We start from the raw sequence: 16841 nt of genomic DNA on the forward strand, positions 1-16841 counted from the left end.
GAGCGGCTGGGCCCGTGAGCCGTGGCCGCTGAGCCTGCGCGTCCGGAGCCTGTGCTCCGCAACGGGAGAGACCACAGCGGCGAGAGGCCCGCGTACCGCAAAAAAAATAAATAAATATATAAAAGATTCTTTCATTCAACAGAGTAGGGTGTGCCCGTTCTAATGATTAGCTTTACCTCCTTCAAAATTTTGACTTAAATCAGCCCTTTTCACAAGTGGCAGGTGTCAAATATATTCCCTTTACTAAGAGTTTGTGTTTTTTGGTTTCGGTTTTTTTTTTTTTTTTTTTTTTTTTTTTTTCCGCGGTACGCGGGCCTCTCACCGCTGTGGCCTCTCCCGTTGCGGAGCACAGGCTCCGGATGCACAGGCTCAGCGGCCACGGCTCACGGGCCCAGCCGCTCCGCGGCACGTGGGATCCTCCCGAACCGGGGCACGAACCCGTGTCCCCTGAATCGGCGGGCGGACTCTCAACCGCTGCGCCACCAGGGAAGCCCTAGTAAGAGTTTTGAAGTACATTTAATTTGAACTTTTGAAACAGACGCTGCTGTAATTAATCACCTTTCAAACTCAACGTGAAGGGCATGTCACACACTCCAGAGAGTAGCCCCCATTCCCCTCTTTTACAAATTATTATTTTGTAAATTAGAGAAGCAAAATCGGTTGAAGAGAGCTGCTTGTGATTATAATAGGAGCCTAAAAAGAGACATGTGGAACTTGCAAGATCCCTTTCCCTGGAGTACCATTCTCACTGTGGGATGTACTTTCAAGAATGTAAAATAAAAATGGGGTCAAGGGCTTATGGAAAAACCGCTCTTGGAGTTGTCCCGTCTTAACATGGGTGATTTATGGAAAGGAATTCAGGTCTCCCTCTGAATCTTTTTCAGCCGTGTTCTCTAAGAGAATTATAAAGGCATGATTAAATAGGAAGTATGGCAATTAACAAGCAAATGTGTCAGGGCCAGAAACCAATTAAGGAGACATAGAAAAATGATTTAATGAACATTGGGTCTTTAGCATGGTCTATTTATCCTCAAAGCTCAATTTTTGATGATGGTCATTAAAAGTTGTTTAGTAAAATATTTCAGGTAATAAAGCTTATGTCACCCCTTCCCCAGTCTATTCTCCCTTCAGCTTCTGCCCTCTCTCTCGTCTCCTCTTTTCCGTCAAGCTTCTCAAAGGGCAGTTCAGATGTTCTGCTTCTGTCTCCTCGCTTCTCATCATACCTCCCCACTCACTCGCATCAGGCATTCGGTGTCTTCACTCTACCGAACAGTGTTCAGTGATGTCAGCAATATCATCGGCATCAATACACGTTCCCACGAATGTCTGGCCTCACCTCGGCACACAGCAGCTTTTGAGATGTTAACCCACATTGGTTCTTTTTTAATCCCTCCCTAGACAACGCCATCCACACCATCTCCTCCTTCGCCACTCTGGGCAGATGCCTCCCAAATCTCTATCTCCAGCTCTCATTTCCCCGCTGAGCTCAGCCCCATATATTGACCCGCTTACTTGGTCATCGCCTCTGGATACCTAAAGGGCACCTCAAATGCACTGTGTCCAAAAAGGCACTCGGGGTCTCTTCCCCCCAACCTTGCCGTCTCCAGCCAGTTTCACGAACCAAAAATGACAGGCTCACGTTTGATGCCTTCCTCACCCTCCGTGTCCAGTCTGTCACCAAGTTCTGTTGATTTTCTCTCTTCAAGAGCTCTAACTGAGCTCCTCTCTAGGTCTGCACAAAAACTCCAAGCTTTCACATCTCACTCTACAGCTGACATAACCTGCTAACCGGTCTACCTGTACTCCACACTGCATCTTCCCTTTCAGCTCATCCTCCAGAGCAGCCAAGGTGATCTCTAAGTGGGATCACATCACACATACCCCAACATGCTGCTTCCACCATCCTTATCCCCGCTTCTGACCCCCCACACACTGACTTAAACTTTTTCAAAGTGTTCTGTCTATCGATACTTTCCATGAAACTCCTCCGCAATGCCTATGAGATCCTCCATGGCCTTCTCCCTGAATATTTCCCGAGCATCATCTTGGATCATTCTCGCCCTATTCCCTGCACTCCGGCTACACTGGCTGCTGTAGCGATGCTCTGCTCTGCCACAGACCTCTCCTGGCACCACCCTGCCCTCACCTCCTTACCTACTGCTAATATTTTTGATTATTTCTCGACCACCATTTCCTGTAACGTGTTCTCCCCATCTGCCTGAGCCAAGTTCCCCTAGAACTGATTCACAAAGCACTCTGTGCCTCTGTTCATAATTACAGCTTAGCATTCCTTTCTGTAAATTTGGTTGACTACTTCTCTTTCTTTGCCACCGCTAGACAGTAATATTACTGAAGTCTGAGACCAGGATTGACTTGGCTCGACGTGTGCCGCATAGTATGTGCAGAAGTATTTAGAGTAGAATTCCAGCGTCTCATGAATGTGTTCAACTTGCAACTTTCTCTTCGCCCCCCGCCCCCGTGACTTCAACTCTTCTCTTTAAAAGACTTGTGTTAAAAATAAATAAATGAATAAGTGCTTCATATCGGCAGAAACCACATATGCCTACAGGATGAAAGATAATATCAAAATAAAAGCTAGAAAATCTACCTGCTAGCACATTCCATCCTGTCTTCAGAGTGGCTTCAGGTCATCCAACAGAAAAGAAACCCTCAACATTGGGCCAGGAAATCTGCCCATCAGTGTCTTTTATCATCTCCCGCCTGGCTCCCACCCCTGAATTCGAAGTCTGAAGTTGTGCTTATGTAATTCTTAATGGCTCGGCTCATCCCACATTCGAAGACAATCCAGGTGCAAAGAAAATGAGCTCTAGGCTATCATAGTCAACCTTGGTCTGGGAGAAGCTCCCCTCTGACCTTGGGGTCCCACCTTCGTGGAAGGTCTACTCATTTTCTTAGAAACCAGGCTCCCTATTTTTCACGACAGTATCACAGAGTCCCAGCCTCCTTTCTAGTTTTTTTTTTTTTTTCTTTTGCCACACCGCTTACCTTGCAAGATCTTAGTTCCCCAACCACGGATCAAACCCAGCCCCCCACACACACACCTTCCCAATGCAAGCTCCAAGTCCTAATCGCTGGACCGCCAGGGAATTCCCAGCCTCCTTTCTGAGCAGGAGGGCCCAGTTGGTGACCTAAGACCAAGGTGAGCAAACAGGCAACACACCCATTGGGTGGCATTCCAAGGGGACAACTTCCACTGCCTGGGAAGTTCCGAGTCCATGTTGAAGATCAAGCCGGAAGGAGTTCAAGGACAGAGAACCCGGCTACTGCTGAGCTGTGTTGAACTTCCTCCAGCACACATGGTAAAAGATACAGCACACAAGCACTCAACCGAAGAAAGCTGGGGTACCTGTATTAACAGCAGACCCAGGAGACCTCCCAACAAGGAACATTTCCTAGGAACCAATTCACTTAACAAAGAAAGCCTGATGCCCTCTTCTTCCCCTTTTCTTTCACCCCCGCCCCCCTCCCCCAGGAAGAATCAAAGTGGGAGTGAAGACAGGGTTAGTTGAGGGATACAGGGTCTGGAATTGGAACATTTGGGGCAAAGCTATCCAAAGGGGGTTGGCTATGCATTCTGCTTGGGTCCACTGCATTCTGGAGGCTGTTACTCCAGTAGGTAAGTTACTGTAGACGATGACAGAAATGACCATTCCTGGTTTAAATCTCTGTGTCAGGCCCTGGGGCAAATCCCTCTTGACGAGGCCAGGTTCCGAAGCAGCAAGAGCCACAGACAAGAATAAATGTCTAACCCTCATCATGGACCAATGAGCCCAATCAAGGCCTCTGCCCTTCAGCCCCTGGGGACTTGGTACACACAGAGAAAAGGAGGGGAGGGCGTCCAAATCGCAGCATCTGTTATCGGTTGCCTCTCGCTGTCTCCCCGCATTCCGGACCTGGCACTCAGGACATCCTGAAATGGAGAAGGTTGCTGGTAGGAGGATGTTTGCAACTTGCAAATGATTGACTGGAAGCAGCAGTGCCAGGGCGTGAACCCTCAACCCCAGAGTTCACGGGGCCAACCAGCCTGCAGAGCCCGAGCTCCTGATCCTGCTAGACAGACAGTTCTCATTAAGCCATGCCGCTGGACTCAGTGCCAAAAACATAAGGCCAACTGCTCCCTCCTGGACTTCATTTCTAGGCTCTGAAATACATGTATTTCTAAAATTTCCAAGTCAATCCATCTTTTCTTGGTGGAGGTGCTTTGAACAACGCGAACATTTATTGAGCAAGAGATGAGAGTCCAATCGTTCTCACAGATGGCCACGGGGAGACATCCCAGGCATGGAGGACAGCCCAGAGAATGCCACAGGCCTCCCACTCCCTGCGGGGAACCAGGCCAAAGAGATACTCCTGGATCAGCACAGAAACAGTGCTCTGGGCTGCTGTCTGCACGATTTCAGAGAGTGACCGCACCTGCTGGGGCAGCTGACCTTTAAGGGCAGCTCACTCTTTCTGAGGTTTTTGCGCTTCCAACCAGGAAGTCCTCGGGGACGGCTCTGACTGGAGGAAAATCAACACAGCTCAAGACAAGCACCCGAGACACAAATGTGAACAATTTCCCTTCATGCTGTCGGACCCAGCCGTCAAAAACATCCCCAAAGTGCAATGACCAGGCTCCGTGTTGCAGAAAAATTCCACCGCAGGGAGACTGAAATCATGACACCTTTACAGCTCTGGAAGGAAATGAGATGACTGAGCGTTACAATGCCCTGGTGAATTGGGTAAAAATGAGGAAGTTGTTCATTCTCGCTAATTACAGTCTGGGTGTCAAGTTTTCATTTTCAATTTAGGCAGGATATTATGAACTTTGTATGCTTATGTACTGAGGGTCTAATGAGATGGCCAAGTACAATGTTCTACCCTCATGGACACACAGGATGGGAAAGCCCGTATCTTTTGAGTATATTTCCGGATATACTCTTTCTTCCTCATCTCACTTGTTCCGTGGACGAAGTCGTTGTCGTCTTCTTTTTATTTGGCGGGGGGGCGGGGGGGGGGGGTGCGAGCAGCATGTGGGATCTTAGTTCCCCAACTAGGGATTGAATCCATGTGCACTGCAGTAGAAGCTCAAAGTCTTAACCCCTGGACCGCCAGGGAAGTCCCTGTGGACAAAGTCTTCTGATGCCCAGTTTCGACTCTGTTCAGTCCTTTCTCTAGCTGTCCCGTCTCTAAAGCAGGAGTTCTCTGCCTTGGCACCATGGACATCTGGGGTTGAAAAGTTCCTTGTTATGGGACTCTCCCGTGCACTGAAGGATGTACAGCAACATCCCTGGCTTCTGACCACGAGATACCAAAAGCACTCCCGACCCAGTTGTGACAACCAACTATGTCTCCAGACAACTGCCAAATGTCCCCTGTGGGGTGGGCGATGGGGGCACAGTCACTCCTCTTTGAGGACCAGTGACCTAATGAACCCCTCAATGGTGACATCCATCCTATATCATGATGACATCCCTTCTGTCCACGGAATCTTCTCACATCCCCTTCCTACCAATTTTCTATTCCTTCCTCCGCGGCCAGGCCGCTGGGTCACTTGTGAGGAGTCTGTTGATAGTGCAGGCATTGTCCAGCTCACTGGCTCAACACCCCCGGGCCCGCCCAGTGTGCTGTCAGTTACATTGGCAGAGAGGGAGGCAGGAATGTCAAAAGAATAAACATCTCCCTCTTCTTCCTGGAACTGGAGCCCTCAAAAAATGCAAATACAGAAATTGGCCAAGATGGCAGAGTAGAAAGATCCAGAGCTCACTTCCTCTCTTGAGCACACCAAAATCAGAACGATTTGCAGAACAACCATTGACAAAAAAGACTGGAAACTACCAGAAAAGAACTTCTACAAAAAGAAGGAACGGGCTTCCCTGGTGGCGCAGTGGTTGAGAATCCGCCTGCCGATGCAGGAGACACGGGTTCGTGCCCTGGTCCGGGAAGATCCCACATGCCGCGGAGCAACTAGGCCCGTGAGCCATGGCCGCTGAGCCTGTGCGTCCGGAGCCTGTGCTCCGCAACGGGAGAGGCCACAACAGTGAGAGGCCCGCATACCGCAAAAAAAAAAAAACAAAACAAACAAAAAAAAAAAAAAAAAAAAAAAAAAGAAGGAACCACAACAACATGGCTAGGAGGGGCAGACTCACGATATAATCAAGTCCCACACACCCAGGTGGGTGACCCACAAACTGGAGAATAATTGTAGTGCAGAGGTTCTCCTACAAGAGTGTTTGTTTATTTATTGGCTGTGTTGGGTCTTCGTTGCTGCGCACGGGCTTTCTCTAGTTGCGGCGAGCGGGGGCTACTCTTTGTTGCGGTGCACGACCTTTTCCTCGCGGTGGCTTCTCTTGTTGCGGGGCACGGGCTCTAGGCGCGCGGGCTTCACTAGTTGTGGTGCACGGGCTTAGTTGCTCCGCGGCATGTGGGATCTTCCCGGACCAGGGCTCGAACCTGTGTCCCCTGCATTGGCAGGTGGATTTTTAACCACTGCGCCACCAGGGAAGTTCCCAGGTGTGAGAGTTCTAAGCCCCATGTCAGGCTCCCCAGCCTAGGGGTCCTGCATCAGGAAGATGAGCCCCCAGAGCATTTGGCTCTGAAGGCCAGCAGGGCTTAATTTCAGGAGTCCCAAACGACTGGAGGAAATAGAGACTTCCCTCTTAAAGGGGGAACACAAAATCTCAAATGCACCAGGACCCAGGGCAAAAGCACTATTTTGATAAGAGCCTGGGCCAGACCCACCTGCTGATCTTACAGAGTCTCCTGGAGAGGCAGAGTCGTGGGGGGGCGGGGGGGGTGCCTGTAGATAACCCTGGGAACAGAGACCCTGGTGGCAGCCGTTCTGGGGAGCTTCTACCACGTGGACACTGATGCAGGAGGGCGCCACGGTGGGATCCTCCCTCTAGCTCATTAGTGCCAAGACCTGATACCACCCAACAGCTGGTAGACACCAGCGCTACGACACCTCAGGCTAAGCAAAGCAACTGAGTAGGGACACAGCCCCACTCATCAGCAGACAGGCTGCCTAAAGACTTTCTGAGCCCACAGCCACCTCTAGACATAGCCCTTAAACACAGCCCTGCCCAGCAGAGGGCAAGGACCCAGCTCCACCCACCAACGGGCAGGCACCAGCTCTGCCCTCTAGGAAGCTTGCATTAGCCTCCAGACCAGCCTCACCCGCCAGGGTGCACATACCAGATGCAGCAAGACTACAATGCTGCAGCCTACAGACCCAGCCTGCCCACCGTAGGCCAGACCCTGCCCAGGGACCAGCTAAGACCTGTCCCTGCCGACCAGCAGGCCAACATAAGCTTCAGGACACCCTGGACCCCGTACACAACTGTCTCAGGAACCGCCCCCTCGCCACCAGTGATCTGACACCAGCTCTGGGATCACCTGGGCCCTGCAGCCAAACTCCAGGACTCAGCTCTGCCTGCAAGTAGTCCAGCAATAACTCCAGGATCTGGCTTCACCCACCAATGAGCCAGCACTAGGCCTGAAGTCCCCTGGGTTTCTACAGTCAACTTCCTCGTGACCCGGCAGCCTCCACACAAGGCAGGGGTCTGGCAACCAACTGGATTCGGAGCTAACCAAGCCTACCAGGTCACCCACATAGCCCACCACAACAGAAGGACTCATCAGCCCTCACAGGGGGAACCCCTAAAGCATATAGCTTGAGTGATGAGAGGGGAGTGCACTACTGGGATGCATAGGACGTCTCCTAAAGAAGGCCACTTCTCCATTCATCCGAAAGTAGCAGAATACACATTTTTTCAAGTGCACAGGGAACATGCTCCAGGATAGATCACATGCAAGGCCACGAAACAAGCCTTGGTAAATTTAAGAAAACTGAAATCATATCAACCATCTTTTCTGACCAACAATGCTATGAGACTAGAAATCAACTATAAGAAAAAAATGCAAAAAACACAAATACATCGAAGCTAAACAATATGCTACTAAATAACCAATGTATCACTGAAGAAATCAAAGAAGACATTTTAAAATACCTAGAGACAAATGAAAATGAAAGCATGATGATCCAAAACCTATGGAACGCAGCAACGGCACTCCTAAGACGGAAGTTTATAGTGATACAAGCCTACCTCAGGAAACAAGAAAAATCTCAAATAAACAATCTAACCTTACATCTAAAGGAACGAGAGAAAGAAGAACAAACAAAACCCAAAGTTACTAGGAGGAAAGAAATCATAAAGATCAGAGCAGAAATAAATGGAATAGAGACTAAAAAAACAATAGAAAAAATCAATAAAACTAAGAGCTGGTTCTTTGAAAAGATAAACAAAATTGAAAAACCTTTAGCCAGTCATCAAGAAGAAAAGGGTGATGGACCACATCTATAACATCAGAAATGAAGAAGGAGAAGTCACAACTGACCCCACTGAAATTCAAAGGACCTTAAGAGACTACTACGAACAACTATACACCAATAAAATGGACAACCTTGAAGAAATGGACAAATTCTTAGAAAGGTACAACCTCCCAAGACTGAACCAAGAAGAAATAGAAAATATGAACAGACCAACTAACATGAATGAAACTGAATCAGTAATTTTAAAACTCCCAACAAACAAAAGTACAGGACCAGATGGCTTCACAGGTGAGTTCCAGCAAACATTTAGAGAAGAGTTAACACCTATCCTTCTCAGACTACTCCAAAAAAATAAAGAGAAAGGAACACTTCTGAACTCATTCTATGAGGCCAGCATCACCCTGATACCAAAACCAGACAAAGGTATCACAAAAAAGGTCATTACAGGCCAATATCACTGATAAACATAGATGTAAAAATCCTCAACAAAATATTAGCAAACCAAATACAAGACATTAAAGGGACCATACACCATGATCAAACGGGATTTATCCCAGGGAGGCAAGAATTTTCAATATCCATAAATCAATCAATGTGATACACCACATTAACAAATTGAAGAAGAAAAACCATATGATCAGCAGAGAGATCAAGATGGCAGAGTAGTAGGAAGTGGGACTCACCTCTTTCCACAAATACATCAAGAATATATCTATAAATGGAACAATTCTCACAGAACACCTACTGAACAAAAGCAGAAGACTTCAAACACCTGAAAGGACAAGAAAGATCTCCACATACCCGGGGGGTGAGAAAGGAAAAAAAAAAAAAGAAAAAAGAGGAAGCAGGATGGAATCTGCACCCCTGGGAGGGAGCTAAAGGAGAGGAAAGGTTCCCGCACTCTGGGAAGACCCCTCACCAGTGGGAAGATCAGCTGGGACAGAAAAGGAGCTTCTGAGGCTTAGAGGAGAGCACAACAACTGGTTTGCAGCAGGCAGGCAGGACAGAGAGAGACCTACACAGAAGGTCTGTGCCACTATCCTGTGAGCCCCAGCCTGAGACGCGTGTCCTCTGGTATGGGTGGGGGCTGAGTGCTGGAACTTGAGGTTTAGAGGACAGGCCTGGGAAGAGGACTGCTATTGGCTGCATGGAGACAGCCTGAAGGGGCTGGAGTGTGGGGCACCACAGTGGGGAGTGTTCTCAGAAGCAGCCCAGGCTGCCATAGAAACGGAGTGCCATTGTTAAGTGGCATGCAAATGGAGGGGCGGAGCGACCATAGCAGCCTCTTTCCCCACGTGCCAATCCCTGCCTCTGCAGGCTCCAGGAGACGCTCCCACATGGGCTGGCTCTCGTGCCCCAGCCACCTCCTTAGCAGCCCTAGGAGCAGACGCTGGTGCATTGCCCACATGCAGTGGTGGGGCTGAAATTACAGCTGAGGCCCAGGGGCTGTGCAACTTAGGAAGCGGAGCTGAAATCTCTCTCCAGGGCTGTGTGAACCACTGATTTATACCTCCACTGATGGCTTTGCAAATTCAGCACCTGTGGAACATCCGAATGGACACCAGGTGCTCCTGTGGCTGGGACAGGTCTGACCTTAGCAGCTGTGGGCTTTGTGAGTGCGTACACATGGGGGCTGGGCTGGGCCAGAGTCTGAGCTGCCTCCATAGCTCCCACAGCAAGTCCAGGTGCATGATTACTGCAGTCCTTGGACCTGACTTCTGTGGATCTGTCCTGGTGGCCTGGTGAAAACAGTGCCTGAGAGACACCAGGGCCAATTGCCGGCACACCCATGATTGAGGTGGGACCGAGGGCAATGCCAACAACAGTGTACTTTGTGAGCCTGCATAATGGGTGAAAAGTGACACAACAGAGCACACTCACAGGTGAACAGCTCCAGCAGAGGAATACTCAGTGGCTCCTCTCCCAGTAAAAGCCCTCCAATCCTGCCTGCCTCACAGTGCAGATCAGAAATGTAGCTCAGAAACAGACCTGGGGGCTTCCACTCCAACAACTAGGAAGCAGACCCTGCCCCTGACAGGGCAGTGACAACCACAGGGCAAAGAGGAGGCCCCACTTAATATCCATAACACCAGTCACACCTCCTATCAAGAGGTTAATGGCCAGCATACACTGAGGAAAGAGGTGGCAGGCATCCATACTAAAAATAGCCCTCGCACCAAAAAATATTAAATCCACGCAGGCTACACAGGGACATTCCCACATAAAAATAGCCCTCCAAAACCACAGTATATAATTATTTCTTCTAAACTCATAGAGCAAGAGAAATATAAGTAAAATGAAGAAGCAGAGGAACCACATCCAAATAAAAGATCAAGAGAATTCCCCTCAAAGAACAATGAGACAAACCTCTTCAGTTTAATAGACACCGAGTTCAAAAAGGAGATAATGAAAATACTGAAGGAATTAAGAAAGGCTATTGACATAAGTGCAGACTATTGTAAAAAGAACTAGGAACTATAAGGAGGAGCCAAGAAAAATTAGCAAATTCATTTGAAGAGAAGAAAGCTGAATTAAAGGCTATGAACAGGGACTTCCCTGGTGGTCCAGTGGTTAAGACTCCACGCTCCCAAGGCAGGGGGCCCAGGTTCGGTCCCTGGTCAGGGAACTAGATCCCACATGCCACAACTAAAGATTCCACATGCCGCAACTAAAGATCCAGCACATGGCAATGAAGATCCCGCACATGGCAACGAAGATCCTGTGTGCCACAACTGAGACCCAGCACAGCCAAATAAATAAATACTTTTAAAAATAAAAAATAAAGGCTATGAATAGCAGAATAAATAAGTGATCTGGAAGATAAAATAATGGAAATCACCCAATTAGAACAATAGCAGAAACCCAAATGAAAAACAAAAAATGAAAGCAATGTAAGAGACCTATGGGATAATAGAAAGTGTGCCAATGTACGCATAATAGGGGTCCCAAAAGGAAAAGAAAGAGAAAAGAGGGTTGAAAATGTATTTGAAGACATTATGGCTGAAAACTTCCCAAACCTAAAGAAGGAAACACATATCCAGATACAGGAAGCACAGAGGGTTCTGAACAAGATAAACCCAAACAAACCTACACAAAGACATAGTATAATAAAAATGGCAAAAGTTAAAGAGAGGATTCTAAAGGCAGCAAGAGAAAAACAAAGAGTTAATTACAAGGGAACCCCCATAAGTCTATCAGCTGATTTCTCTACAGAAATGTTGCAGGGCAGAAGGGAGTGGCAAGAGATATTCAAAGTCCTGAAAGGGAAAAAATCTGCAACCTAGGATACTCTACCCAGAAAGATTATCATTTAGAATGAAAGGAGAGACAAAGAATTTCTCAGACAAGCAAAAACTAAAAGAATACAGCAGTACTAAACCCATCCTAAAGGAAACATTAAAAGGTCTTCTCTAAATTGAAAAGAAGTAAGACTAAAGAGGAAAGGGAAGATCACAATTGGAAAGTAAATCACTTAAATAAGCCAGTACACAGATTTTTTTAAAAAAATCAAAAAATTTCTGTGAAAGCAATGATAACCACAATGAAGAGCAAAAGGATGAACATGAAGATGCAAAAGAGGACATCAAAATCATAAGAAGTATAAAAAAAGTCATAAAATGTCAGGGAGGAGAGTAAGAAAAAGTAGATATTTTTTTCTAGAATGTGTTTGAGCCTATATGACTACCAGGCTAAAGCAAGTAGATATAGAGGGGTTAACATACTTAAAAAATACAGCAACCATAAATCAAAAACATACAACAGATTCACAAAAACAAAAAGAAGAGAACAAAAGCATAATACAAAAAAAATCATCAAGCCACAAAAGGAAAAACAAAAAGAAAGGGACAAAGAAGAAATATAAGATCAATGGGAAAACAAGGTTTAAAATGGCAATAAATAGATATCTATCAATAATTACCTTAAATGCCAAGGCTCTAAAGGCTCCAATCAAAAGACACAGAGCAGCAGATTGAATAAAAAAAAAAAAAAAAAAAAGAGCCTACAATATGCTGCCTACAAGAGACCCACTTTAGGGCAAAGGACACACATAAAGTGAAGAGATGGAAAAAAGATATTTCATGCAAACGGAAATGACAAGAAAGCAGGGGTCACAATACTCATATATGACAAAATAGACTTCAAAACAAAGGTTATAAAGAAAGATAAAGAAGGACAGTATATAACGATAAAAGGATCAATACAAGGAGAGGATATTATACTCATTAACATATATGCACCCAATATAGGAGCACCCACATACATAAAACAAATACTAACAGACATAAAAGGAGAAATTGACAGGAATACAATGATTGTAGGAGACTTTAACACCCCACTCACATCAATGGACATATCTTTGAGACAGAAAATCAGTAAGGCAACAGAGATCCTAAATAATACAACAGAACAGTTACACTTAATTGTTAACTTCAGGACATTACATCCAAAACAAGCAGAATACACATTTCAAGTGCACATCATGGAATATTCTCTAGGATTGATGACATACTAGGGTTCAAAACAAGCCTCACTGAATTTAAGAGTATAGAAATTACTTCAGGCAGGCATCTTTTCTGACCACAATGGCATGAAACTAGAAATCAACCACAGAAAAAGAAATGAGAAAAAAAACAATTACATCTAAACAATATGCTACTAAAAAACCAATGGGTCAATGATGAAACCAAAGAAATTTAAAAATACCTAGAGGCAAATGACAATCAAAACACAGCCATACAAAATCTATGAGATGCAGCAAGAGCAATTCCTAGACGAAGTTCATAGTGATACAGGCCTTCTTCTGGAAATAAGAAAAACCTCAAACAACACCTAAAGTCAGCAGAAGGAGGGAGATAATGAAGATCAGAGGAAATAAAACAGAGATTAAAACGACAATAGAAAAAAAATCAGTAAAACCAAGAGCTCGTTCTTTGAAAGGGTAAACAAAATTGACAAACCTCTGACAGACTCACCAAGAAGAAAAGAGAGAAGACCCAAATAAACAAAATAAAAAACTCAAGAGGAGAAATCACAACTGATACCACAGAAATATGTACTCAAATTCATGGGAAGAGGTAAAATTGACTTCATATTACATGTAGAAAACCCTAAAGACTCCACACAAAAACTACTAGAACTGATCAACAAATTCAGCAAGATAGCAGGATACAAGATTAATGTACAGAAATCAGTTGCATTTCTTTACACTAATAATGAAATATCAGAAAGGAAATGGAAACAAACAATTCATTTTAAAATGACATCAAGGGAGTTCCCTGGTGGTCTAGTGGTTAGGATTCAGCACTTTCAGTGCTGTGGCCTGGGTTCAACCCCTGGTGGGGGAACTGAGATCCCACAAGCTACACAGTGCAGCCAAATAAATAAATAAAAATAAAACCATATCAAAAAATAAAATACTTAGGAATAAACCTCACCAAGGAGGTAAAAGACTTACATGCTCAGAACTACAAAACATTAATAAAGGAAATTAAAGATGATTCAAAGAAATGGAAATATATCCCATGCTCCTGGATTGCAAGAATTGTTAAAATGGCCATACCACCCAAAGCAATCTATGGATTTAATACAATCCCTATCAAATTACCCATGACATTTTTTTTTTTACAGAACTAGAACAAATAATCCTAAAATTTATATGAAGCCATAAAAGACCCAGAATAGCCAAAGCAATCCTAAGGAAAATGAAAAAAGCAAGAGGCATAACCCTCCCAGACTTTAGACGATCCAACAAAACTACAGTAATGAAAACAGTGTGGGGGCTTCCCTGGTGGCACAGTGGTTGAGTATCCGCCTGCCAATGCAGGGGACACGGGTTCGTGCCCTGGTCCGGGAAGATCCCACGTGCCGCGGAGCGGCTGAGCCCGTGAGCCACGGCCACTGAGCCTGTGCATCCGGAGCCTGTGCTCCGCAATGGGAGAGGCCACAACAGTGAGAGGCCCGCGTACCACAAAAAAAATAAAATAAAATAAAATAAAATAATTTTTTTAAAAAACAGTGTGGTATTGGCACAAAAACAGACATACAGATCAATGGAACAGAATAGAGTGCAGAAATAAACCCATACACCTACAGTCAATTAATGTTTGACAAAGGAGGCAAGAATATACAATGGGGAAAAAGTCTCTTCAGCAAGTGGTGCTGGGAAAGTTGGACAGCCACATGTAAATCAATGAAGTTAGAACACACCCTCACACCATGCACAACAATAAACTCAAAATGGCTTAAAGACTTAAACATAAGATATGACACCATAAAACTCCTAGAAGAGATCACAGACAAAACATTCTCTGACATAAATTGTACCAATGTTTTCTTAGGTCAGTGTCTCAAGGCAATAGAAATAAAAACAAAAGTAAACAAATGGGACCTGATCAAATTTACAAGCTTTTGCACAGCAAAGGAAACCACAAACAAAATGAAAAGACAACCCATGGAATGGGAGCAAATATTTGCAAATAACGCAACTTAAGGCATTAATTTCCAAAGTATACAAACAGCTCATACAACTCAAGAACAAAAAAACAAACAACCCCCAAAATGGGCAAAAGACCTAAATAGACATTTCTCCAAAGGAGACATACAGATGGCCAATAGGCACATGAAAAGATGCCCAACACTGCTAATTATTAGAGAAATGCAAATCAAAACTACAAGGAGGTACCACCTCACACCAGTCAGAATGGCCATCATTAAAAAGTCTACAAACAGTGCTGGAGAGGGCGTGGAGAAAAGAGAACCCTCTTGCACTGTTGGTGGGAATGTAAATTGGTGCAGCCACTGTGGAAAACAGTATGTAGGCTTCTCAAGAAACTAAAAATACAATTGCCATGTGATCCAGCAATCCCACTCCTGGGCATATATTTGGATAAAACTATAATTCAAAAGGTACATGCACTGCTATGTTCACAGCAGCACTATTCACAATAGCCAAGACATGGAAACAACCTAAATGTCCATCGAAAGAAGAATGGATAAAGAAGATGTGGTGTGTATACACACACACACACACACACACACACACACACACGATGGAATATGACTCAGCTATCAAAAACAATGAAATTTTGCCATTTGCAGCAACATGAATGGACCTAGAGATTATCATACTAAAGAGAAGTCAGAAAGAGAAAGACAAATACCATATCGTATCACTTATTTGTAGAATCTAAAATACAATACAAATCAACATATCTATGAAACAAAAACAGACTCAGATATAGAGAACAGACTTGTGGTTGCCAAGGGGGCTGGGGGGAGGGTAGGGGAGGGGAGGGGAGGAATGGGAGCTTGGGATTAGCAGAGGCAAACTATTATACATAGGATGGATAAACAACAAGGTCGTACTGTATAGCACAGGGAACTACATTCAATATCCTGTGGCAAACCATACTGGAAAAGTATATGAAAAAGAATATATATATAACACTGAATTTCTGTGCTGTACAGAAGAAATTAACACAACACTGTAAATTAACTACACTTAAATAAAATCTTAAAAAAATGTGATCATCTCAATAGATGCAGCAGAAGCTTTTGACAAAGTTCAACATTTATTTATGATAAAACCTCTCCAGAAAGGGGGCATAGAGGGAACATACCACAACATAAGAAAGGCCATAAATGACAAGCCCACAGCTAACATCATACTGAACAGTGAAAAGCTGAAAGCATTTCCTCTAAGATCAGGAACAAGACTATGATGTCCACTCTCACCATTTTTATTCAGCATAGTACTGGCAGTCCCAGCCATAGCAATCAGACACGAAAAAGAAATAAAAAGAATACAAATTGAAAAGGAAGAAGTAAAACTGTCACTGTTTGCAGATGACAGGGTACTATACATAGAAAACCCTAAAGTTGCCACCACTAGAGCTCATCAATGAATTTGGTAAAGTTGCAGGATAGAGAATATACAGAAATCTGTTGCGTTTCTATACACTAACAATGAACTATCAAGAAAGAGAAATTAAGGAAATGATCCAACTTACCATCACATCAAAAAGAATAAAATACCTAAGAATAAACCTACCTAATGAGGCAAAAGACCTATACTCCAAAAAGTATGAGACACTGATGAAAGAAACTGAAGATGACACACACAGATGGAAAGATATACCGTGTTCTTGGATTGGAAGAATAATGTTAAAATGACCATACTACCCAAGGCAATCTACAGATTCAATGCCATCCCGATCAACATACCAATGGCATTTTTCACAGAACTAGAACAAGCATTTTTTAAAAATTTGTATGGAAACATAAAAGACCCTAAATAGTCAAAACAAACTTGAGAAAGAAGAATAGAGCTGGAGGAAACACACGCCCTGTCCTCAGACTATACTACAAAGCTACAGTCATCAAAACAGCATGGTACTGGCACAAAAACAGACTCATAGATCAATGAAACAGAATAGAGTCCAGAAATAAACTCACACACTTACAGTCAATTAATCTACAACAAAGGAGGCAAAGATACACAGTGAAGAAA

The sequence above is a fragment of the Kogia breviceps genome, chromosome X (genome assembly GCF_026419965.1).
Source record: "Kogia breviceps isolate mKogBre1 chromosome X, mKogBre1 haplotype 1, whole genome shotgun sequence".
NCBI lineage: Eukaryota > Metazoa > Chordata > Mammalia > Artiodactyla > Physeteridae > Kogia > Kogia breviceps.